General features: G+C 40.5%; 1 long non-coding RNA gene across 1 annotated transcript; it reads right to left on the bottom strand.

Annotated features, from left to right (window-relative positions):
* Positions 1-1,446: 1,446 nt before the first annotated feature.
* LOC122798196 lies at positions 1,447-7,051 on the bottom strand. The gene is made up of 3 exons (XR_006364226.1): positions 6,780-7,051; positions 4,048-4,211; positions 1,447-1,468 (listed from the first exon to the last, which is right to left on the bottom strand). It is a non-coding gene; the product is annotated as an uncharacterized LOC122798196 (long non-coding RNA).
* Positions 7,052-9,159: the final 2,108 nt, after the last annotated feature.

Below are 9,159 nucleotides of genomic sequence, written 5' to 3'. Positions count from 1 at the left end.
AAGTAGTTTGAGACAAATACTAAGGAATCTTTTGTTAGAGTTGGGGGTAGTGTGAGAAACCCTATGATATTTTGGCAGTAAATAGTTGGAAGAACAGGTAATGTTACTATGTTTAAGGGAGCTAAAGGTAGATGAAGGTAAGGTTTGCTTTATGTGAAGGTTTGTTCATAGAAAGCTTTGAATTGCAATGAGGTGATATGGTATGATAGAGAGAGAGGCTAAAGTAATAATTGCAAGTAGAGCATAGATGAGAAAGGGTTTTAAAGTTAGAGACATTATAGTGAGGAGATGAGGGCCTAAGGTAGGTTGTTTAGAAAGAATAGTTAGGTAGAGATAGCACAGTAATACTGTATGATGAAGGGATACAAGGAGAATGTGTGTATAGAAATTTAGGAAGGTGATTAGTCAGTATAAGATAGGAAATGAGTAGGTATTGGATAGAAAGTAGAAAGAATGTACTATACATTTGGTTATTAAAGTGCTTTGAGGGAGAAGGATAGAAGAGATAAGGTATAGTAGATTTTAAGAAATAGTGTTGTAGTTAGGTGTCAAAAGGTGGGAGGATATGATATTATAGAGTGGAGGGAAGTGTGGTAAAAGATGAGGGGGAGGTCTAGTTTGTTGGAAGGAGATTGGTTGAGAGGATAGGGGGAGTGTTTAGTGAGGTATAAGTTGAGGACCCCTGGGGGTGGGTGGGAATTGGGGGTAGGGAGGGAGCGGGCGGGCACACACAATTAGTGAGAGAGCACGCCAGAGGTGTGGAATACAATCACAAAGAACCACTCCTAGGAGAGTAGGTCTGGATACAGGAGATAGTCAGTTTAACTAGTAGTAGGAGGACAAAGAGTAGTTTAAGCTCAAGGAAACAGTTCCCTGAAAAGTTACAAGGGAGGCAGGAGAGTAGCGAAGATGTTAATGCAGAGCACAGGGACAGAGAGAACTAGCAATAGCAGATTGGTAAAGATCAGAAGAACTAAAAGGAATAAGAGTCAGGCAGGAGAGATACTATAAGCATGAGGTGTGGGAACTATGAATAGAGGCTAGGGATAATAGAGACAGTACTTTAGGTAGGGAAAGGGGTAAATAGAGAGTACTAGAGTCAAAGATGGCTTTAGGTATAGTGCAGTAAGTATTTTAATCAACCGAAGAGAGAAGATATAGTGAGGGAATCAAGCAGTCTAGTAATGGGGGGGGGGAGGTGGCTGCTGAGAAGACTGGCAGAAGTCTAGTTTCTATATCAGGGGAGAAAACCCAGGAAATAACATCAATGTTACTTTTAAAAGAACAAATATCAATGTAACATACAATATAACTTTGGTGAGGGTTACTCCTGGTTATGAAAGCCAGTTAGCAGAGTGAACCCAGGGGAAACAGCCCAGGCAGGTAGTGGAGGGTGGAAGTTGCAGTTTTATGAGTCCACGCGGAGCACTTTTCTGAAGTTGAGAGGGAATAATTAACCCTAAACCAGCTAGAAAGAGATAGAGAAAAGAAAAAAACAGTTAGGTTACAAATTACAATTAGGTAATTAGGCTAGTCCAAACAAAAGCAGTTACATTACAATACGTTTATGCATGCCAAGGTACAGACCACTAGACAGCTTAAAACAGCAAAGATAGAAATCCATAGGATACAAAATTAAGCAGCTATGAGCTGATTAAAGTCCCAATATCTCAACAGTAATCAACAACACGCTTATTACTTGAGAGTGGTTGCATTTACACTACACTGTGCAGTACTTCACGGGCGGATACCCTCATTATAAAATTATGAATACATTGGAGAAATGAGTAATATATATAAAAACAGTCTAGCAGGCAAATGAGTAATATTTATAAAAACAGTCTATCAGGCATAGGCAGGGAAATCTCTAGAGTCCTCCAGCCATGGAGTAAAAAGCGCGGGGTTTTATATGCTCAACTAGAGAATCCACAGCACGTGGAATCAGTCTTCCCAACACGATGGTCTAGGAAATAAAACACACTGTATAGCACTCAAGCCCTTCATCAGCATAAAAGCCAATATATTAGAAGCGACAGTAGTTATAGCCAAAAAATAAACAGGTGCAAGTTGAAAACTATTTAAGTAAATCCCTAAGTCTTAGCGACCAACGCTATCAACTACCAACAGCTAATACTACCAAGCAAACAATTATAAACATATCACAAAATTTACTTCAGTCCAAAGGTTTTGCGACCATCATTACCTATTAGCGACAGTTACTGCAAGTGAGCGAACATGTAGATGCCCTTAAAACAAGGTACACAAGTCCCCAGGCACTGGCAAGCAACACAATCACATGCGACAGTTACTAGCACTAGAAAACAAGTAAAAGTAGGTGAAATTCAGCTACACAAGCCCCCAAACACTAGCGACCAACACTATTAATAAGCAAAACATGAGAGCAACCAAGAAATAAGAGTATGCTGATAAAAATTAGCTACCTAAGTTCCCAAGCACTAGCGAACAACATTACCATCAATAAATCCTCAGAACCATCAGGAAAACCTGTAAAAGTAGGTGATATTCAGCTACACAAGCCCCCAAACACTAGCGACTAACACTATTACAAAGCAGAAATGAGAACAACCAAGAAATAACAGTATACTGATAAAAAGTAGCTACCTAAGTTCCCAAGCACTAGCGAACAACATTACCATCAATAAATCCTCAGAACCATCAGGAAAACCTGTAAAAGTAGGTGAAATTCAGCTACACAAGCCCCCAAACACTAGCGACTAACACTATTACAAAGCAGAAATGAGAACAACCAAGAAATAACAGTATGCTGATAAAAATTAGCTACCTAAGTTCCCAAGCACTAGCGACCAACATTACCATCAATAAATCCTCAAAACCATCAAGAAGCCTGTAAAAGTAGGTGAAATTCAGCTACACAAGCCCCCAAACACTAGCAACCAACACTATTAATAAGCAAAAATGAGAACAACCAAGAAATAAGAGTGTACTGATAAAATTAGCTACCTAAGTTCACAAGCACTAGCGACCAACATTACCATCAATAAATCTTCAAGTACTAGCAGCCAGCACTATCCACAGGCAACATTAGGATCCTATAAAAAATATATCACTATAGTTAAAAGTGAGCTAGCTAAACGAGGCGGATAGCTCTGCACAGCCCTAACCTACTCACCAGCACTTCCCGCAGCCACACACAAGTGGAGAGAAAACAAAATGGCGCCCAGAGGAAGCAGCCCCTTTTACCAGTTCCTGGAACGGAAGTAGTGAACCAGGGGGCGGGCAGAGGTTCGATAGAGACTAGTGTGCGAGGTTAGCTGCAGAAATAAATGGAGAGGATTTTAGAAAACATCGAAAGTGTCAATGAATATACTCAGAGAAGGAGGGAGATAGGGAGGAAAAGAGGAGGCACAGATAGGAGAGGGTAAGATGCGAGGGAGTTATGAAACGTCAGTTCGGAAGGTAGAGATGCATAGCAATGCGTAAGAGACACAATTAGTGAGAGAGCAGGGGAGAGGAGTGGAAAACAATCAGAAAGAAGCAATCCTAGGAGAGTAGGTCTGGATACAGGGAGATAGTCAGTTTAACTAGTAGTAGGAGGACAAAGAGTAGTTTAAGCTCAAGGGAAACAGTTCCCTGAAAAGTTACAAGGGAGGCAGGAGAGTAGCGAAGATGTTAATGCAGAGCACAGGGACAGAGAGAACTAGCAATAGCAGATTGGTAAAGATCAGAAGAACTAAAAGGAATAAGAGTCAGGCAGGAGAGATACTATAAGCATGAGGTGTGGGAACTATGAATAGAGGCTAGGGATAATAGAGACAGTACTTTAGGTAGGGAAAGAGGTAAATAGAGAGTACTAGAGTCAAAGATGGCTTTAGGTATAGTGCAGTAAGTATTTTAATCCACCGAAGAGAGAAGATATAGTGAGGGAATCAAGCAGTCTAGTAATCGGGGGGGGGGGGGGTGGCTGCTGAGAAGACTGGCAGAAGTCTAGTTTCTATATCAGGGGAGAAAACCCAGGAAATAACATCAATGTTACTTTTAAAAAGAACAAATATCAATGTAACATACAATATAACTTTGGTGAGGGTTACTCCTGGTTATGAAAGCCAGTTAGCAGAGTGAACCCAGGGGAAACAGCCCAGGCAGGTAGTGGAGGGTGGAAGTTGCAGTTTTATGAGTCCACGCGGAGCACTTTTCTGAAGTTGAGAGGGGAATAATTAACCCTAAACCAGCTAGAAAGAGATAGAGAAAAGAAAAAAACAGTTAGGTTACAAATTACAATTAGGTAATTAGGCTAGTCCAAACAAAAGCAGTTACATTACAATACGTTTATGCATGCCAAGGTACAGACCACTAGACAGCTTAAAAACAGCAAAGATAGAAATCCATAGGATACAAAATTAAGCAGCTATGAGCTGATTAAAGTCCCAATATCTCAACAGTAATCAACAACACGCTTATTACTTGAGAGTGGTTGCATTTACACTACACTGTGCAGTACTTCACGGGCGGATACCCTCATTATAAAATTATGAATACATTGGAGAAATGAGTAATATATATAAAAACAGTCTAGCAGGCAAATGAGTAATATTTATAAAACAGTCTATCAGGCATAGGCAGGAAATCTCTAGAGTCCTCCAGCCATGGAGTAAAAGCGCGGGGTTTTATATGCTCAACTAGAGAATCCACAGCACGTGGAATCAGTCTTCCCAACACGATGGTCTAGGAAATAAAACACACTGTATAGCACTCAAGCCCTTCATCAACATAAAAGCCAATATATTAGAAGCGACAGTAGTTATAGCCATAAAATAAACAGGTGCAAGTTGAAAACTATTTAAGTAAATCCCTAAGTCTTAGCGACCAACGCTATCAACTACCAACAGCTAATACTACCAAGCAAACAATTATAAACATATCACAAAATTTACTTCAGTCCAAAGGTTTTGCACCATCATTACCTATTAGCGACAGTTACTGCAAGTGAGCGAACATGTAGATGCCCTTAAAACAAGGTACACAAGTCCCCAGGCACTGGCAAGCAACACAATCACATGCGACAGTTACTAGCACTAGAAAACAAGTAAAAGTAGGTGAAATTCAGCTACACAAGCCCCCAAACACTAGCGACCAACACTATTAATAAGCAAAACATGAGAGCAACCAAGAAATAAGAGTATGCTGATAAAAATTAGCTACCTAAGTTCCCAAGCACTAGCGAACAACATTACCATCAATAAATCCTCAGAACCATCAGGAAAACCTGTAAAAGTAGGTGATATTCAGCTACACAAGCCCCCAAACACTAGCGACTAACACTATTACAAAGCAGAAATGAGAACAACCAAGAAATAACAGTATACTGATAAAAAGTAGCTACCTAAGTTCCCAAGCACTAGCGAACAACATTACCATCAATAAATCCTCAGAACCATCAGGAAAACCTGTAAAAGTAGGTGAAATTCAGCTACACAAGCCCCCAAACACTAGCGACTAACACTATTACAAAGCAGAAATGAGAACAACCAAGAAATAACAGTATGCTGATAAAAATTAGCTACCTAAGTTCCCAAGCACTAGCGACCAACATTACCATCAATAAATCCTCAAAACCATCAAGAAGCCTGTAAAAGTAGGTGAAATTCAGCTACACAAGCCCCCAAACACTAGCGACCAACACTATTAATAAGCAAAAATGAGAACAACCAAGAAATAAGAGTGTACTGATAAAATTAGCTACCTAAGTTCACAAGCACTAGCGACCAACATTACCATCAATAAATCTTCAAGTACTAGCAGCCAGCACTATCCACAGGCAACATTAGGATCCTATAAAAAATATATCACTATAGTTAAAAGTGAGCTAGCTAAACGAGGCGGATAGCTCTGCACAGCCCTAACCTACTCACCAGCACTTCCCGCAGCAGCCACACACAAGGGGAGAGAAAACAAAATGGCGCCCAGAGGAAGCAGCCCCTTTTACCAGTTCCTGGAACGGAAGTAGTGAACCAGGGGGCGGGCAGAGGTTCGATAGAGACTAGTGTGCGAGGTTAGCTTCAGAAATAAATGGAGAGGATTTTAGAAAACATCGAAAGTGTCAATGAATATACTCAGAGAAGGAGGGAGATAGGGAGGAAAAGAGGAGGCACAGATAGGAGAGGGTAAGATGCGAGGGAGTTATGAAACATCAGTTCGGAAGGTAGAGATGCATAGCAATGCGTAAGAGACACAATTAGTGAGAGAGCAGGGCAGAGGAGTGGAAAACAATCAGAAAGAAGCAATCCTAGGAGAGTAGGTCTGGATACAGGAGATAGTCAGTTTAACTAGTAGTAGGAGGACAAAGAGTAGTTTAAGCTGAAGGGATACAGGTTCCTGAAAAGTTACAAGGGAGGCAGGAGAGTAGCGAAGATGTTAATGCAGAGCACAGGGACAGAGAGAACTAGCAATAGCAGATTGGTAAAGATCAGAAGAACTAAAAGGAATAAGAGTCAGGCAGGAGAGATACTATAAGCATGAGGTGTGGGAACTATGAATAGAGGCTAGGGATAATAGAGACAGTACTTTAGGTAGGGAAAGAGGTAAATAGAGAGTACTAGAGTCAAAGATGGCTTTAGGTATAGTGCAGTAAGTATTTTAATCAACCAAAGAGAGAAGATATAGTGAGGGAATCAAGCAGTCTAGTAATCGGGGTGGCTGCTGAGAAGACTGGCAGAAGTCTAGTTTCTATATCAGGGGAGAAAACCCAGGAAATAACATCAATGTTACTTTTAAAAAGAACAAATATCAATGTAACATACAATATAACTTTGGTGAGGGTTACTCCTGGTTATGAAAGCCAGTTAGCAGAGTGAACCCAGGGGAAACAGCCCAGGCAGGTAGTGGAGGGTGGAAGTTGCAGTTTTATGAGTCCACGCGGAGCACTTTTCTGAAGTTGAGAGGGGAATAATTAACCCTAAACCAGAATATAACTTTGGTGAGGGTTACTCCTGGTTATGAAAGCCAGTTAGCAGAGTGAACCCAGGGGAAACAGCCCAGGCAGGTAGTGGAGGGTGGAAGTTGCAGTTTTATGAGTCCACGCAGAGCAGATTTCTGAAATTGAGAGGAATAATTAACCCTAAACCAGAATATAACTTTGGTGAGGGTTACTCCTGGTTATGAAAGCCAGTTAGCAGAGTGAACCCAGGGGAAACAGTCCAGGCAGGTAGTGGAGGTGGAAGTTGCAGTTTTATGAGTCCACTGAGCACTTTTCTGAAGTTGAGAGGGGAATAATTAACCCTAAACCAGAATATAACTTTGGTGAGGGTTACTCCTGGTTATGAAAGCCAGTTAGCAGAGTGAAACCAGGAAACAGCCCAGGCAGGTAGTGGAGGTGGAAGTTGCAGTTTTATGAGTCCACGCGAGCACTTTTCTGAAGTTGCGAGGGAATAATTAACCCTAAACCAGAATATAACTTTGGTGAGGGTTACTCCTGGTTATGAAAGCCAGTTAGCAGAGTGAACCCAGGGGAAACAGCCCAGGCAGGTAGTGGAGGGTGGAAGTTGCAGTTTTATGAGTCCACGCGGAGCACTTTTCTGAAGTTGAGAGGGGAATAATTAACCCTAAACCAGCAGCACTTCCCGCAGCAGCCACACACAAGGGGAGAGAAAACAAAACAAATTCCATATATCCCAGAATCTGTTAATCCCTTATTATCACTAAGGAAGAAATTATGAAGGTGCTATCAATGACCAAAATACTTCTCTATAGAATCAGATAGCATAACTGGGTATTTAATAAATAACACCAAAGATGACCTTGCTGAACCACAGGATTTGTTCTTGAATTATGGTGCACTGCAGTGGTGATGCTCCTCCACAAGGGGGACCTATCACAGACTGCAATAATTATAGACTCGTCAGTCTTATGAGCCTGATCTATCATAACTAATGTCATCAATTATGATATCAAAAAATGCAGAAAGCTGGACCCTGAACAGTTCAGCTTCATGAAGGGAAAGACTCTCCATCAAATCTATTTAACTTCTTTAAGATGGGCACTCAGATTGTTGATGACGGTTATGCAGTTTATATTTATTTATTTTTTATGTATACTTTGTTGACTGGATTAGTCCCAGCAGGTAAGTAATCTATTTTCAGGGGAGACCTGAGGTTGTATTTATACCACTAGGGGAAATTTGCCCTGGGCATCAAGGAACTTCTCCTACTCTTTGGGGCTGCTAGGTGGCATTGGTGGGCTCCTATGCCAGGAAGCAAAAGGCCTAAGGGAAGCAGCAGCATGGAGGAGGAGAGAAAAGCTATGGAGAGTTTGGAGGTGGAAAGTGAGAATTTGGAGCAAAAAATTGCTTGATATGGAGCATCAGAACATAATCAAGGATTCCTGTGTGGTGGATGATATAAATGAGCAGCGTTTAGTTGACTCAATATAGAAGGAAGTAAGCGAGTCTGTTGAACTGTTACAGATAACAGAACTGGTGTCAAAAGGGCTTGCAAATGATGTTCTGTTAATATAATCTGTTGAACAATTATTTGTTTTCAGGTAGTAACTTGTGTTAAAAAATGTACTTTGCTTTTTAGAACAAATGAACTAGAAGAAGACGATAAAAAAATGCATGCAGGGTCTATGTAAAACTGTTGATAATATTGTAAAAGTTAGAGATGAGAGAAACTTAGAAAATAGAGAGTGAAGGTTAGAAGCTGTTATGAAAAGTGAAAAAAAAAAGCATGGTGAAATATTTGTCAAGTATTGTTTTTGTGGCTGGTCATAGAGGGACATTAAGATATGCTGGCAAGCCTAAATCATGCTTCTTTTGTTGGGACTTCTCATTTAATTAATGTAACCAGCGTGGGGAGGAAGAATATTCAACAAGAAGGACTGTGCCGGAATGTAGGTCATGAAAAAAAGGGGGACACTTTTGGATGGATTGTCAAGAACAGACAGTAATTAATTGAAAAGAAGGGGAAAGGGAAGAAAACATACATGAGGAAGGACAAAAAAGCTGGGGGAGAGGGTGAACTAGATGAAAAAGAAACTGTAAAAGAAGAAAAAACAAAACATAGAAGGGGAAAATGAGGACATAGTGCATGCAGGAAGAAAGGCAGGAGAATTGATTGAAATTAATATATTTTTTCAGGTTCTAGCCAGTGAAAATCTGATTTTGAGGATCAAGGATTATTTATA

The sequence above is a fragment of the Protopterus annectens genome, chromosome 3.part1 (genome assembly GCF_019279795.1).
Source record: "Protopterus annectens isolate FY-2018-M chromosome 3.part1, PAN1.0, whole genome shotgun sequence".
NCBI classification, from domain to species: domain Eukaryota; kingdom Metazoa; phylum Chordata; order Ceratodontiformes; family Protopteridae; genus Protopterus; species Protopterus annectens.
The sequence above is the reverse complement of the archived record's forward strand: the minus strand, read 5'-3'. Positions and strand labels throughout refer to the sequence as shown.